We start from the raw sequence: 16,206 nt of genomic DNA on the forward strand, positions 1-16,206 counted from the left end.
GGACCAGCAGCTCCAGCTCCTCCTGTCCTGTGCTAAGACCCATGGTGCCCCTCAATGCCTATCCCCTCCATCTCACTCTCACACAGCCCAGAGTCATAGGGCATGGCTTCTTACCCGAGAGGGGCCCTAGAATGTAAAACCGATGCTGTCATCCCTTGCTCAAATCCCTTTGTGGCTTCTCATGAACCAAACAGGAAGTCCCAGCTTCTTATCACAGAGGGTCTGAGCCACCTAACCTTCTTCTAACCTCCCTTTCATCCTTCAGTTAGGAGTCCCTCCCTGCCTACTATGTTCCAGCCATATGGCCCTTCTTCCCCCTGGCCTCAGGACCTTTGTACATGCTATTTCCGCTGCCTTCCCCTGCTCTTCCCTCCCTGCCCTCTTGCCTGGTATGGAAATTACCTTTCTGTCTGAACTTTCTCCCGCCGTACTGCCAGCTCCCTGGCAGGGGTTTTTGCTCCCCTACCCCCATGTATTTGAGGTGGGACCCTGCTCAATGGAGATGTGAAAAGAAGTGGCGTGCTCTTCCAAACATGCCCATGCCATGCTGCATGCCTCCCCTGTCCTCAGGACTGGCCAAAGGCACCAAAGCCACCTCTGGGAGCCCGCCACCCTGATGCCTTCCACCCCCGTTCACCAGTCACTCCCCATCTTTGCATATGACCCTGAAGACCATGAATTACCTTCAGAGAACTAGCCTGAACACAAGGACCTGAGATGGGCAGATGAAAAGGCCCAAGGGAAATTCATTCCTGCCCTAGGTGTCCCCACACAGCCCACAGGGTGGACCCTGACACTTAGGACAGTACACACCCCACCCTGCCTGGCCCAGGAAACTGTCCCCTCCAGGTAAAGCTCCCCCTCCCCCAGAAAAGTCACCACCTGGAAGGACAGGATGGGAGGAACGCCTCTCCTTTGCTCCTCACAAGAAGATCTGGGGCTGGGTTTAACAGCCAAAGTATACCTGGTTACTCAGCTCTATCATCTGTTGAAGCAAACCCAAACACAGACTCCGCTGTGACTGCGAAGGACAGCCCTGAGCCCAAAAGGCTAGCCTGGGTTCCTCTTTGGGAAAGAGGCCAGGCCCACTCCACCAGTCCATGGAGATGTTGCCTGGCGGTCAGACTCCTTTCCTTAAGGAATTTCAGAATATTTTCTTTCTTTTTTTTTTTTAAAGATTTTATTTATTTATTTATTTATTTATTTATTTATTTTGATAGACAGAGATCACAAGGAGGCAGAGAGGCAGGCAGAGAGAGGGGGGAAGCAGGCTCCCTGCCGAGCAGAGAGCCCGACATGGGGCTCATTCCCAGGACACCGAGATCATGACCTAAGCTAAAGGCAGAGGCTCAACCCACTGAGCCACCCAGGCGCCCCCAGAGTTCTGGTACCTTGCCTAACACCACTCTCTGCGGCCTTGTCAGTGTCTGATCATGGCTCCTATGTGGACCCAGACCCCAACCCTCCATCCCCAGGGGCTTTCTTCAGTTACTGTTACTAGATCTGCACTGATTCCCATGCAGAAAAGAGGCAGCCCAGCTTTGTGCAGGCCCTGCCTGAGTCTCTTCCCTCCATCTCCGCACTCGCCCCTTCTGGGCGTGCGTGTTTGGGCCTGCCCAGGGCAGGGACCCAGTCCCCGTTGCCCTGCAATGGACGCAATTGTCCCCGGAGCTGCTGAGGAGTCACCTCAGTGAGAAGCTGGGGCCCAGAGCTCTGGTCCTGTAGCACCAGCTTCAGCCCCTGGGGGACGACCTAGAAGAAACCATGTTGACAAAGAGCCACTAACATGTGGATGATTCTTCGTGGAGCTCCGTGTTTGTGACCTTGCATTCCACGTATTTGTGAGTCTCTTGTGGTCACGTGTGGAGGCAGAACCCCATTCAAAGCGTTCACACAGGTTGCCACTGGGAAGATGGGAACATCCACTCCCCTTGCCGTCACTTCTCATTCTGGCACAGACACTGGGGGCAGCCACGTTTCACCCAGGGCCTGGGGTGCAACCCAAGACTGTGATCATTGGCCAATAAAGCCGGAGCTTTAGATCCTGTGTCCCTGGAAATTCTGAAGTGACAAAGCAGCTACAGTAAGAAACAGTGGGAAAACAGAATCACCATGAGCTGCACTGGAGACAGTCTGCCTTCAGCCCAGGTCATGATCCCAGGGTCCTGAAATCGAGCCCTGCATTGGGCTCCTTTGTCAGCGGCAAGCTTGCTTCTCCCTCTGCCTCTCCCCCTGCTTGTGTTCCTCTCTTTCTGGCAAATAAATTAATTAACTAATCTTTTACAAAAGGAAAGAAGTGGACAAATTCCTGAAGCATTCGTCCCACACAGACTGAGACTGTCCTGCACACTCCTAAATCCTGTAAGCCTCAGTTGTCTGCCATAAGATGGGACGGGTAAGAGGCTCCACCTGCACAGGCTCAGGGAGGGCCGTGGGGCCCAGAGGTCGACCTGCTGCTTTACCGGCCCAAATCGGGTTTCCTCCATCAGCAAATGAGAACACAACATCACTTTTGGCAGGCTTGCTAGGCTCAGTGAGACAAGTCACAGCAACAGAAGGTGGCCTCTTTCCGCAGCCTGCAGGGTTGAGGAAGGTATGGAGGCCCTCACCACAGCAAGCCCCTTGCTCCCAGCAACTCCCCTGGTTAGCACAATACTGACATCGGATACTCAGGGACTAAGCTCCCAAGACAAGTCACATCAGCTGAGTTCAGCAAAAGCATGGAGATTATGAGCCATTCACAGGGTTTTAGGTAAGAGAGGATGTTATAGGTTGAATTGTATCCCCCTCAAATTCACATGTCAGAGCCCCAGTATCTTAGTATGTGACCTTACTTAGAAATAGGGTCTTTGCACACAATCAGGTTAAAATGAGGTCATTTGGGTGGGCCCTACCTGAATGACTGGGACAGAGACACAGAGAATGTCATGTGTAGGTAGATGCATTGACAAGGCTCTGGAGATTGCCAACAAAGCCCCAGGTGTGAGGGGAGAGGCAGGAACAGACTGTTCTTGGTGCCCTCAGATGGAAACACCTTGCCAACAGCTTGATCTCAGACTTCTGGCATCAAGAGCTGGGAAGCAGTCAGTTTCTGCTCTGATACCCTGTTATGATAGCGATAGAAGACTGACACCGAGGGGAAAAAGACCAGAACATGATCCCGGAAGGAAGGCAGACACAGCCTCCCATGTGTGGTATCCCTGTCCCTCCAAGGGGACAGGATCCTCCTGACCCTGTCCCTGCAGAATGTGTAAGTACAGGATGGAAACAGCTACCTTTCACACTACAGCTGAGCTCCCAAGGAAGTTGGGACTGTCGTGGGCACCATGGAAGGCAGAGGCGCAGCCATAATTGCTAAAATGACTCAATACCTGGGGTTCAAAGGCGGTTTGGATGCAGCCAATCGCTGCACTTGCCAGAGAGGCTCGCAACGCCCAGGATGCGAATGAAACCAAGAATAAAAAAAACATGAAATTTAAGAGGAAAAAAAAAACCCTCAGATTGCCTCACAAGTAGTTATTATGACAGCAGATTTGTCAGCAATGATGATAAAAATCTAATAATAATTGTGTATCTGTGTTTTCAAAGTTTCAAGATGAAAACTATTAATTTGGGATTTTACACATAGCATTGATTTCTATTGTGGTGTAAAATTTATGGCAAAACTGCAGAGTTCTTCCCTCACAGCTCCTGTGGGTCAGAACCTAGGTGTGCCTTAGCTGGGTCCTCTTCCTGACGGATTTCCGCTCAGCTGCAGTCCTGGCACTGGCTGGGAGCTGTGGCCTCATCTAAAGGCATGGCTGGGTATGCCCGCTCCCAGGCTCGCCCCATGGTCTCAGTCCCCCTGGCTCTCAGGCAAAGGCACCTCACCTCCAGGCCTCCTGCACCTTTCCCAGATGGCAGATGGCCAGGACGGCAATGGGGAGTCTGCTAGCGGGACGGAAGGTGCAGTCATTGCTAACCTGATGGTGGTAGGCAACACTCTAGCTCCCAGGCGAAACGGGCAGTGTGCCCAAGCGCACAGTCAGACTGCCGTCCAGCGAGGGCTGAAACAAAGTCACCTGCACACACACACACATGATTCAGAGCTGAGTGTTGCTCTCTCCTGGAGCTTCAGGGGGAGCTGAGTGGGACAGAGGGAGAGGTTTGTGGCACAAAGCAACTGAGACTATGAACAGTGCCCCAACCATGGAGGAAGAGAGCAGTGGAGCTGGAGGGACGATGCTGAGCCAGCCCAGCTCCGCCAGGCCCTCGTGTCTTTCAGGAGGAGGCTGGCCCTGCAGCGTCTGTCCCTGCTCCTAAGTCAAGGACTGGGTTTAAAAAGGGAAGTCAGCTGCTACCAGGACACAGAGAGCTTTCAAGTCTGCGGGGGATCTCGCAGGGGTCAGGAAAGGGGATAACAAGGCAAAGATGAAGTCTGGTAAAGGGAAAACACAAAATGGGGAAAAACTCAATCAGGACTCTGATTACAATAAAGTTCAATGGATTAAACTAGCCAGTTTTTAAAAAAATCACTAATCGACTTGGGTGGAGAACAGGAAATGTAGCTGTGTCCTCATTTGCAGGACGCAGCTAAAGCAATAAGGAAAGAGAGGAGAGACGTAGCTGGTCACCAGCAGAGAGCTATGATGACATTCTTGATGCAGATAAAAGGCAAGGGTAGAGGAACAGCGTGGGTGGGAGGAGGGGGCTGCCTCCAATCCTGGAGAGGTTTGCCGGGGAGACTAAACCACACTGAACTTGTATGTGCCAAACACGTGGCCTGAAAACCTGTAAGGCAGATATTGGCAGAAGTCCAAGAACAAATGATGTGCTGTGCAGTCAGAAGGAAGTTGAGATGCACATGTCTCAGGACAGACAAGAGAGACCTTGAATTCATAAGGTCACAAAAACTCGAGGAACCGTTACAAGTGAGACTCAGTAGACGTAAACCCTGCACACCGAATTGAAGAATTCCCCATTTTCAAGCACACGTGGGATGTTTACCAGCAAGGGACACACTGCACGGCCACCAAACCAAATCTAAACAAAATTTCTGAGAATCTATGTTATTTTGATCATGTTCTCTGACCACATGCAGTGACAACAGGACAAACAATCACCAAACATTTGGAACTGTAAAACCGTAAAATAATATTTGACTAATGGTTCAAGGAATGAATCAGAAGGGGACCCGAAAACAGGTAGAACCCAACCACAAACAAACACCACGTGCAAAACTTCTGAGGGTGTAGCCAAGCTGGACCTTGGGAAGGAATTTCTATCCTGAAGGTTCACGCACAAGTGAGCAGGAAAGATGGAAAAGCAGCTGTCTCATTGGAGATGCAAAGAAAACAATGAAGACTAAAGAAGTGATTTGTGAGATCAAAAACTGGAAAGAAAAGCAAACATTAGGCAGAATGGACAAAACTCCAAACTGGCTCTTTGTGGTAAGAAGCCTCTAAGATGGCCTCCAGTGACCCTACCTCCTGGTGCTCACTTGCAGCCAAGTCCCTGCCTGAGCCAGGGCGAGGCTGGCCAACCGTTCCAGGGAATAGGATACAGCAGAAGTGATGGGACATACCCTCCAAGACTAGGCCACAAGAAGTTTGTGGCTTCTGTGCTCCCCAGATCCCCTAGTCTGGAGAAAGCAGCTGCCAAGGGAAGAAACTGATGCCTCCAGCTGAAGGCCACAGGAGTGAACTTGGAAGTGGATCCTCCCAGCTGAGCCCTCCAATGGCTGCAGCCCCAGCCAATGCCTTGCAGCCTGTCAGGCCCGAGAGAGAGCCACCAAATTCGGCCACAGCTGGCTCCTCAAACACAGAAACTATGAGAGAATCCATGTTTGCTGTTTTTAGCCACTAAATTCTGATGCCATGTGTTGCCCGGCAATAGATTGGTCAACATAAACTAGAAGGGTCATAATGAGGCAAGACAGAAGAAGAAAGGAGGAAAGAGCACATCCCTGAACAGTATTAAGAACGAACAAGGACACACAGCCACAGAAAGAACAGAGACCTGAAAATCAAAAGGAAAGATTATAACCAATTTTGTCAATAAATTCAAAGCTTAAATAAGATAAACAATATTCTATAAAAAATTGAACATAACAAAATCACTCGAGGAAAAGGGGCGCCTGGGTGGCTCAGTGGGTTAAGCCGCTGCCTTCGGCTCAGGTCATGATCTCAGAGTCCTGGGATCGAGTCCCGCATCGGGCTCTCTGCTCAGCAGAGAGCCTGCTTCCCTCTCTCTCTCTGCCTGCCTCTCCATCTACTTGTGATTTCTCTCTGTCAAATAAATAAATAAAATCTTTAAAAAAAAAAAATCACTCGAGGAAAAAATACAATACCCTAACAGCTCGATAACCATAAAGAAAATGAGTCAGTGGTTTATAGAAGTACCCCACCCAAAGAAAGAGATGCAGTTGGTTTAAAGAAAAATTCTATCAAGCATTTAAAGAATAGGCCAAAAAAAAAAAAAAAAAAAAAAAGCTATCCCCAGGTGCCTGGGTGGCTCAGTCATTAAGTGTCTGCCTTTGGCTTAGGTCATGGTCCCCGGGTCATAGGATCAAGGCCCGAATCAGGCTCCCTGCTCAGTGGGAAGCCCGTTTCTTCCCCTCCCACTCCCCCTGCTTTTTTTCCCCCTCTCTAACTGTCTCTGTCTCTGTCAAATAAATAAATAAAATCTTTAAAACAAAAATAAAGAATAGGCCATCCAAATCTTATACAAAGTGTTTTGGATGATTAAGAAGTTGGAAGGCTACCCAAGTAATCTTGAGAGATGAAAACCAGATAGTGTTAAAATAAAATTTAAAATAAGATGTAGACTAATAATATTTAGAAACAGAAATACAAATTTATAAAATGTTCATATGACAAATGAACAAATGGAATCTATCAAGATACACAAAAATAATAATTATGCCAAATCAGGTTTATTCCAGGAATGGAAGAAGGAAGGACTTATCATTAGAAAATAAATGAACATTAAACACATTAACAAATCAATGGAATTTTCTACTGAATCATCACAACACATATGAGAAAAACTGATAAAATCTAGCACAAACTACTCTCTCATTGAGGTAAAACTGACATAACAGCCCTTTTACGAAGATGGTGCTGAAAGCTAAGAAGGAAGCCCCTGCCCCTCCCAAAGCCGAAGCCAAAGCAAAGGCTTTGAAAGCCAAGAAAGCAGTGCTGAAAGGCGTCCACAGTCACAAAAATAAAGAAGATCCACACATCACCTACGTTCTGACGACCCAAGACTCTGCGTCTCCCAAGGCAGCCCAAATACCCTCGAAAGAGCGCCCCCAGGAGAAACAAGCTTGACCACTATGCCATCATCAAGTTCCCTCTGACTACTGAGTTAGCCATGAAGAAAATAGAAGACAACAACACACTTGTGTTCATTGTGGATGTTAAGGCCAACAAGCACCAGATCAAACAGGCCGTGAAGAAGCTCTATGACATTGATGTAGCCAAGGTCAACACCTTAATCAGGCCTGATGGAAAGAAGAAGGCATACGTTCGGCTGGCCCCTGACTATGATGCTTTGGATGTTGCCAACAAAATTGGGATCATCTAAACTGAGTCCAGCTGGCTAAATCTAAATACAGTTTTTTCATGATTAAAAAAAAAAACCTGACATAACATCAAATTTAACCATTTTGAAGTGTATAATTCAGTGGCTTCCAGTGTATGTTCACAGTGTCATCCAACCAACATCACTAAATAATTCTAGACAATTTCATCACCCCAAAAAGAACCCCATACCCATTTAGCTGCCACTCCCCATTTCCCCTCCCCTCAGATGCTGACAGCCATTAATTTGCTTTCTGTCTCTGTGAACTTGTCTATACTGGATATTTCATATAAATTAAATCATACAACTCGTAGCTTTTTGTGTCTGATTTCTTTCACTTGATACAATGTTTCAAGCATGTATCAGTGCATCATTTTTATGGCTGAACAAAATACCATTATATAGATATACATTTTTTTAGTTCATTCATCAAATGATAGACATGTAGACACTCTTGGTTGACTGTTGATTGGAGAGTCTAATCAACTTATATTTAGTGTAATTATTGATACGGAAGGACTTCTTCCATCTTGCTACTTGTTTTCTATTTGTCTTACATCTTTTTTATTTTACCTAGATTCCTCCATTTCTGCAACTTTTGGCTAGGTAGATATCTTCTGGTGTAACATTTTGATTTTCTTCTCATTTCTTTAACTCTCTGTATATTTGTTATTAGGGCCTGCCATGTGGCTTACAAGTAACATCTTAATTTATGATGATCTAGTCTGATTAATACAAACTTGGTTTCCATAGTATACAAACTTTGCTCCTACATAGTTTCATTCCTCCATGTTGCTTTTGTTGCAAATCACATTTTTATACATTGCATGCCCATCGACAGGGTTTATAATTATTGTTTTATGTAACTGTCTTTTAAAGCAACAGGAAATGAAAGAGGATTTAGAAACCAAAAGCACAATAATACTGGCTTTCATGTTTATTGTTATTCTGTATTTCTTTGTATGGATTTGAATTGCCATCTAGTGTCCTTTCATTTCAACCTGAAAGGATTCTCTTTAGCATTTCTTGCATGGCAGGTCTCCTAGTGACAGATTCTCTCAATTTTTGTTTATCTGAGGATGTCTTAATTTCTACTTAAATTTGGAAGGATAGTTCTGCAGGGTACTGAATTCTTGGTTGGCATTTCTTTGTTCAGTGTTTTCTAAGCATCACACCAATGCTCTCTGGTGCCCATGATCTCCGATGAGAAATCAGCTGTCATTCTTAGAGAAAACCCCTTATAGATGTTTACGGTGTATTTGGTTTCCAGCAGCTTGATTGTCACATGTCTTGGTGTGGATCCGTTGGAGGAGTTTTCAAACTTGAATTTTGTTAAGCTTCTTGGATGGGTACATTCAAGGTATTCATCAAATTTGAGAAGGTTTTGGTCATTATTTCTTCAAATATTCTTTCTTCCCTGTTCCCTCCTCCTAATATGCATATGTTGGTTTACCTGGTGCTATTCCATAAGTCCCTTAGGTTGGCTTATTTTTCTTTCTTCTTTTCAGACTTTCTAATGTCTGTTGATCTATATTTGAGTTCACTGAGTCCTTCTTATGTCCGCTCAAATCTCCTGTTGAAACACAACTGAATTTTTTCTTTTCAGTTATTGTACTTTTCAACTTGAGAATTCCCATTTGGTTCCTTTTAATAATTTCTATATTTTCATTGACATTCTCCATTTCATTAGACAATGTTTCCATGGTTTCCTTTGGTTATTTCTACATGGTTTCTTTAGCTCTTTGAGCATGTTTGATTAGTTTATTTAAGGCCCTTGTATGATTAATCTAGTGTCTAAGCTTTTTCAGGGACAGTTTCTAGACACTTCTTTTTGTTCTGTGTGTGGACCATATGCTCTCATTTATTTGTATGCCTCATAATCTTTATTGTTGTTGAAAACTGCAAATTTTGCACATTATAGTGTGGCATCCTTGGAAATCAGATTCTCCTCCTTCCTCACGATTTGTTATCACTTCTCATGGTTGCTGTTGTTTAATGACTTTCCTGAACTAATTTTGTGAGCTCTGCATTGTTTGTCATGTGGCCACTGACGTTTTTGTTGAACTGGCTTAGTGGTCAGTTAGTGATTTTATGAAGACTTCTTTAGAAGTCTAGAACAGCAGTACCTTCCCAGACCACAAAATCTCCTAGTCTTTGCAGATGGACATGTATATGGATTGGGGCACACTTTTGACACTCATCCAAGCAGTTTAATACTCTGCCTCCTCCCTCACTGCAATTTGCATGGAGCCTGAAGGCCACCCAGGAGTGACAGATGAGGCTACTTAGGCTGCCCTCTGCCCAGGGAATGTTCATGCAGCTTAGACCCACAGAAGCTCCCAGCCCAGCCTCTCCTGCCAAGCTTTTCAATGTGTCTGTTGTTTGCCCCCCAGCCGTCAGCAGCTAATAAATACATGTGTCTTTAGAAGTTTTAACAGGAATTGTCACTCCCCCCCCCCCCAATAGCTACTTCTCCATCCTGGAGACTTCCTAGTTGAGTGAAACAGAGGCAAGACTTTTTTTGCAAGAGTCCTTCAGGGAGCGCCCAGAAGATCAGAACAAAGAGTGACAGTTCTTACTGCCCCTCTGGCTCCAGGCACCCACACCTGGTTTTCATGGCTGCCAACCAAGCAGAGCATGAGGGGCAGGCCAAGGGCAGGAACAAATGCCCAGAGTCCTCAGACCATGATTGAACTGCTTTTTCTCAATCAAGCATTAACCTTTTGGTATAAATCTTTGGTCATTTTCCAGAGTTTCAATAAAGTTGATTCTGATATAATTTTTTTGCCAGTTTACTTGCTGGTTTTTTAAGTTTCTTACTCCACCCTTTTCATAGACATCACTGCCTAAAAAGCATTTTTGATGAAACCCTGTCAGAAAACTGTAAGTTGAAGGAGAATTCCTTGAGTTGATATCAGCCAAAAGTGGGCAGTGAGCATCATAAAGAAGGGCGTGGTGGTGGTCACGTAATGCTGGGTACCTAAAATGACTGAAATGGTCACCTTATGCTGTATTTTACTATTCGTAACATTCTGTATCCAGTAGCCATTTAAAAAAAAAAAAAAGTGAAGCGTCCTAAGCCCTTACTGTTGGGAACAATAATGTGCCTGCCTTACCACAACCCTGTGCTGGGTTTTTGTGCCCCAGTAGCCCAAGTACACTTATAGCTGACTGGAGGGCATATGGAAACCTACACAGAAAATCAGGGGTCTGCAGACTAATATTAGCACTAATAAAACATCTTTAAACATCAAAATATAAGACAATAGAAACAGTTAGAAAAAGGAATCCTTTGACAAGAGATACAGCAGCCTGGACCTGTAGAGCGACATGTGTCTGGTCTGCTCCCCTTTCTGTTGCACCAAGAAGCACATGTCGAGAGCCCCTGCACTGGCGTCAGCCCCAGAGATCAGCCCAGGCCAGAGAACTGGCGGGAGGCACGTGTTAGTCCTGAGCCAAAACCTTCCAGCACTCTCTTCTGCCAGGTCAGCCATTGGACCACTAACTGTGGCCATGCTACCTTGTGAAACCACCTCCTGTCCCCATGCTCATGGACTGTGGGGGGTCCCCTCTGAGCCCGAGGGGGACCTTGCAATATGTTTTAGCCAGTAGAACGTGCAACTGTGATGCAATGTCACTTCCATGATCATCACTGTGATGAGATTTTAGTGCCCACATGGCCAAGCGACGCCCCCTTTGGTGGCCTGGGGAAGATCCATGGAGGGAGTCGCTAAGAGCGACCTCCAGCTGGTAGTCAGAAACTGAGGTCCTCAGTGCCGCCCCCTGCAAGAAGCAGAATGCAGCCATGGCCATTGAACTCGGAGGTGGGTCCTTTCTGGGCTGGCCTCAGAGGAGAGCGTGGCTGGGTTGATTCCTGACCCCCAGAAACAGTCAGAATCATATGCCAAAATGTGTGTTGTTTTAAGTCACTGAGTCTGTGGCAATGTGGTCACACAGCTGCAGCTACCTGCCGTGGTGATGGAGGGTGGTGCTGGCCACAGTGCCCCACAGTATAAGGAAAGTCAGGCTTTGGTTTGGAGTCATTGCTGTCTGGGGCCTTAGTGACCACACAGAACCTGATCTGATGATTATCATTCATTGTTGGAAAATGACCTTCAGCCCAAGAGCAATGTGTGAGGCCCGTGAGGGGGTAGGGGAAGCAGGGGGCAGTTCCTGCAACCCACGGGGGAGCTGCCGGACAGAGCAGAGGCTCGGGCCCTCGTTGGAGGATGAGGAACAGCCAGCACGAGGGAACCCAGCAGGACCACCTCACCCCCTGCCTGCCAGAGGTCCTCTGGGGCCACAGCAGTTGGGGAAGGGGAGAAAGGGGGACATCTGGTGCACCTCCTCATTTGATGTCAGGGCTTGACCCATGAAGGGTCACTCAAGTCCAGGGCAAACAGTCCAGCACCAAAAAGAAAATGGATGGAAGCCAGAGCCAAGCCCCAAGGGCTGAAGACCCTACTGGCCACTAAATCCCCCAACCCCTCCTACCTCCTCCCTACTCCTCCTGTGGCAGGAGTTTGGGGTGTGAGAATCCCCAGGACCTGCCTCCATAATTTAGCCAACTTCCCTCCAGCTTGGCCTGCAGGGTGGGGGTCAAAGTGCAGCAAACCCTTGGGGTCGGACGAACCATGGAGGGAGAGAGAACCATCCCAATGGCAACAATTTACTCCCTCTGCCAGGCGAAAAATCAAAGAAGCTCAGCAGAGATATTTTGGGGAATCTCTGAAAGGAAAACTGCACAGGCAGGAAATGGGGCCACGGCTCCCCTTCTCGGAGCTGCCGGAGTCTGGGTGCTCAGGTGCTCAACCTTTCCTGGGGCACCCCCAAAAGTCCTCTCCCCACTGCATGCACCCAAAAATCCCTCAGACCCGCAGAAAGCAGAGTACCCACCCCGGGCCTGGATCTGAGGCCCCAGCCGGCACAGGGTCTCCAGGGCCTGGGAGTCATGAAGGAAAGAGTGTGGTACAAACCAGGCTCCAGGTCAGAGCCTGAGCCCAAGAGCCACAGAGTCGTGGCTGCTGGCAGAGTGCAGATGCCACAGAAGCGGGCAGATAAGACGGAGCATAGTCTGCAAGGACGAGGAGGGTACTTACTCGCAGAAACCTGGAGAACCCCAGAACCAGTCTGCACTGGGAGACTTGCCTAACTCCCAGAGCCAGTGAATGTGACCTTGTTGGTGTTGGGGTGAACCCAAATCTGGCACAGAGGAGGGACATTCCGGCACAGACACAGAGAGAGGAGGGATGGCTGAGCCCAGGGCCGCCATGCACCTACCATGACTCCAGCAGCTGCAAGAGGCTGGGAGGACCATCCCCAGGAGCCTGGGTGGGAACAGTGCCCTGGACACCTGAACCTCAGACTTCTGGCCTCCAAAACTGAGAGGGTAAGTTTCTGGGGTTTGAAGCTGGCCCAGGGCTGCTGCAGCCAAGCAAATACGGACTGTGACCGCTCACTGGCTGTCAGAACCTTCTTCTCAGGAGCAAGGAGCTCTCACGGCGCGAACGACCAGATGCCTGCCTTCCGTCCTTCCTAGTTCACTCATCCCTGCTGCTTCTATTCAAATTACGGGAAAGTAATTTTACATGCCCACCGCTCAGCTCTTCACCCCTCCACCTCCCCCAGCACTGCTCTCTCCCTGAGTGGGTGCCTCCAGTGGCTTCCTACGGGATGGTCACCAGCTCGGCTGGGGACAGATGAGACAGTGAACACTCTCCTGCTTTTACAGTTTGTGCTCCTCTATATTTCTTGGGTTGTTATCCTAAAATTGCACATTTTTATAAAAACAGTGCTGTTTGGGGCGCCTGGGTAGCTCAGTTGGTTAAGCATCTGCCTTTGGCTCTGGTCATGATCCCAGGGTCCTGGGATCAAGTCCCGATGGGGTCCCCTGCTCAGCGGGGAGTCAGCTTCTCCCTCTGACCTTCCCCGCTCTTGTGCTCCCTCTCTCTCTCAAATAAATAATATCTTAAAAAACAAAACAAAAACCACAATGCTATTTTAGCAGATCTGAAAAACTTGAGTGGGACTTCCGGGGGTTGTGGCTATGGAGCATGGCCTGCAAATGGGGCCATGTATTTTGTAACATTTCTTTGAGTCAAGAATCTTGAGAGAAAACCACTGTTACCTGGTGTTATTGGTTTCCTAGCGTTTCCATAACAAGCCAGGTGGCTTTGGATAGCAGGAATGGATTGTCTCAATGTTACGAGTCAAGAGCCTGAGACCAAGCTGTCCGCAGGGTGGTGCTTCCTCTGGGGACCAGGTGCTCCTGGGCACGTGGGCCTCTGGCCTCTGCACCCGTCCCCACGTGGCCTCCTCTCCTCCTGTGGCTCATCTTACAAGCACACGAGTCATGGTGCACTGAGAACCCCGCACCAACAGGGCCCCGTCTTAACCGATTACACCTGCAATGACCCTATCTCTGATTCTGGTCACTTTGAGATCCTGGGAGTTACAGTGTCGATGTGACTTATTGTGGGACACAATCCAGTCCCCGGCACCAGGTCCAGGGTCAGATATGCCCAATAGCCCGCTTGCTTCCACAGCTTGCCAGTCTCCCTCCAGAGCTCTCCATCAGAGCTGGTGGAGAGGGCCAGAGGCCCCTAGTGGGCAGACACTGACCACGCCCCTCTGGTCATGAGAGGGGCTACGTCACCACCATGAGGCTCCTTCTGCACGAGACGCCACCGATGTTTGCTCACAGCCCCCTTCTGTGCTGATACAATTTAAAATCATTACTATGAAAATCAAAATCATTACCGTTAAAGTTACAGATGTTTGTTTATAAACCTTCCAAGTTGCTACCATGGCCTTGAACTTGAGGGATTTCTTTGCTCTCCACTGCTTTGCATGGATTCAGTTGTCTCCTTTCTGCATGCATACTTTCACGATCTTTTCAGAGAATGAGTATGAACTCCCAGAATCTGGGCATGCGGGGAACTGCTTATCTCCGGTCTTGAAGGATCATTTGGTGCAACTACTCTTCAGCTGTGGGCCGTGGAACTCTGATATCCAGCTTTTTCGGTTGAATATATAGCAACAATTTACTCATTAAAAAATATTTTGGAGGTTCCTGGGTGGCTCAGTCGGTTAAGTGCCTGACTCTTGATTTCAGGGTCATGTGCTCCAGCCCTGCTTTGGGGCCCCAGCACCTAAAAAAAGTGTGTATTTTTGGTGGCTGCTGTACAGATCTCATGCAGCCACGGATAAGACGGACAGAGCCCTGCTCACGGACCTGACACACCACCGGCATGAGGGAGCCACACTAGCTACCATGCAGTGCCAGGAGGTGACAGCTGCCACGGAGAAAGACGTGTGGGAGATACCAGGAGCAGACCCAGATGACACAGGAAGGGTCCTCCGAGGACAGCCCTGCATGGCAGGAACAGTGGGCCTACACAAGTGGCTGGAGCCCAGGGGACGGCTCTCGGCACCCCGTTGTCAGTGCGATCTGTCCGTGCTCCTGCTACTATATTTCCGTTTGTCCTGCACACTCAAGAGGTCCTTTCTCCCCCAGGACAACGGTGGGGTAGGGAGGGATGCAGCCAGCCCTGGCCTCATCATGGAGCCCGTGTCCTCATGTCCTGCCCAGATGACTTCCTCAGAGCTCTGTCCTCATGCCACCAGGAGTTCCTTGAAGCAGTCACCTCCCATTTCCACTCCCACCCCCAGCTCTGAGATCTGCTGAGATGATTTCCCACTTTTTTTTCCAAGTGATTATCAGGCATTTCTGGCAGCACATGTACACCTGTGTTCTTGAGGGTCCCATGCAGATTTCCCAGGAGGCTGGGGAGCACAGACCCCCGAGCCTGGGGCTGGGAGCCCACAAGCCTGTGTTTACCAGCCGGGTGCTGGAGGCCAGGTGCCTGTCTCTGCACCTGCCGGTCCTCACCCGGGGTTGGAACCTGGGAGGGCATGGTGCCCTCTGTACTGGTCACTGGAGCCTAAGAGGATTGACAAGAAATGGGCACCATGCCCTGCATCCCCCATGTGTTCTGAGAGCAGGGTTAGTACGATGTCCCTTGGGGTGACTGGGGGGCTGAAATCAATTGATGGGAAGTGGAGAATATGACGACCTCTTCCCCCCCACCCCGATTCCTGGCAGACTGAGGGAGATTGATGCGGAGGAGATGGGCTGTGAATCAAGCTTCTGGGACTCTGAGATCCCGAGACGCCTTCATGAGAACGCTTGGGCAAAAGCAGTTGAGCTCATGGGATGTCCACCCGCATGTGGCTGGCCAGCGGAACCAGGTGGGTGTGCTGTCCCCTGGGAGCCCATGGATGGAAAGTGCAGATTACCTCTAGGAGTTGCTAGGGGGAAGAGGACAAGAGGACAGGGATACTTGTCAGCTCCTTCCTCATGGGTGGCCGGCAAGGAAGGTGGCAAGCTCCCTGACCAGCTCCTCCTGGAGCTGGTGGGAGGGTGATAAGTGTAGGCTGTGACAGCACCCGCTGGAGGTCTGGACTCAGGACTGTGGGCTGGGAGGTGAGGGGCTGAGGGAAATGGGCAGGATGACCACATGTTTTCCCATGTAGCCAGGGAGCAACAGTGGCAGAGTGGAGGAAATGTGGTGAGTGTACCCTGTGTGGCTGACAGGCTGAATTGGACCAGCTGATGCTGGGAGGGCCATCAGCGGGGGGGGG

Source organism: Mustela nigripes, chromosome 1 (assembly GCF_022355385.1).
Source record: "Mustela nigripes isolate SB6536 chromosome 1, MUSNIG.SB6536, whole genome shotgun sequence".
NCBI classification, from domain to species: domain Eukaryota; kingdom Metazoa; phylum Chordata; class Mammalia; order Carnivora; family Mustelidae; genus Mustela; species Mustela nigripes.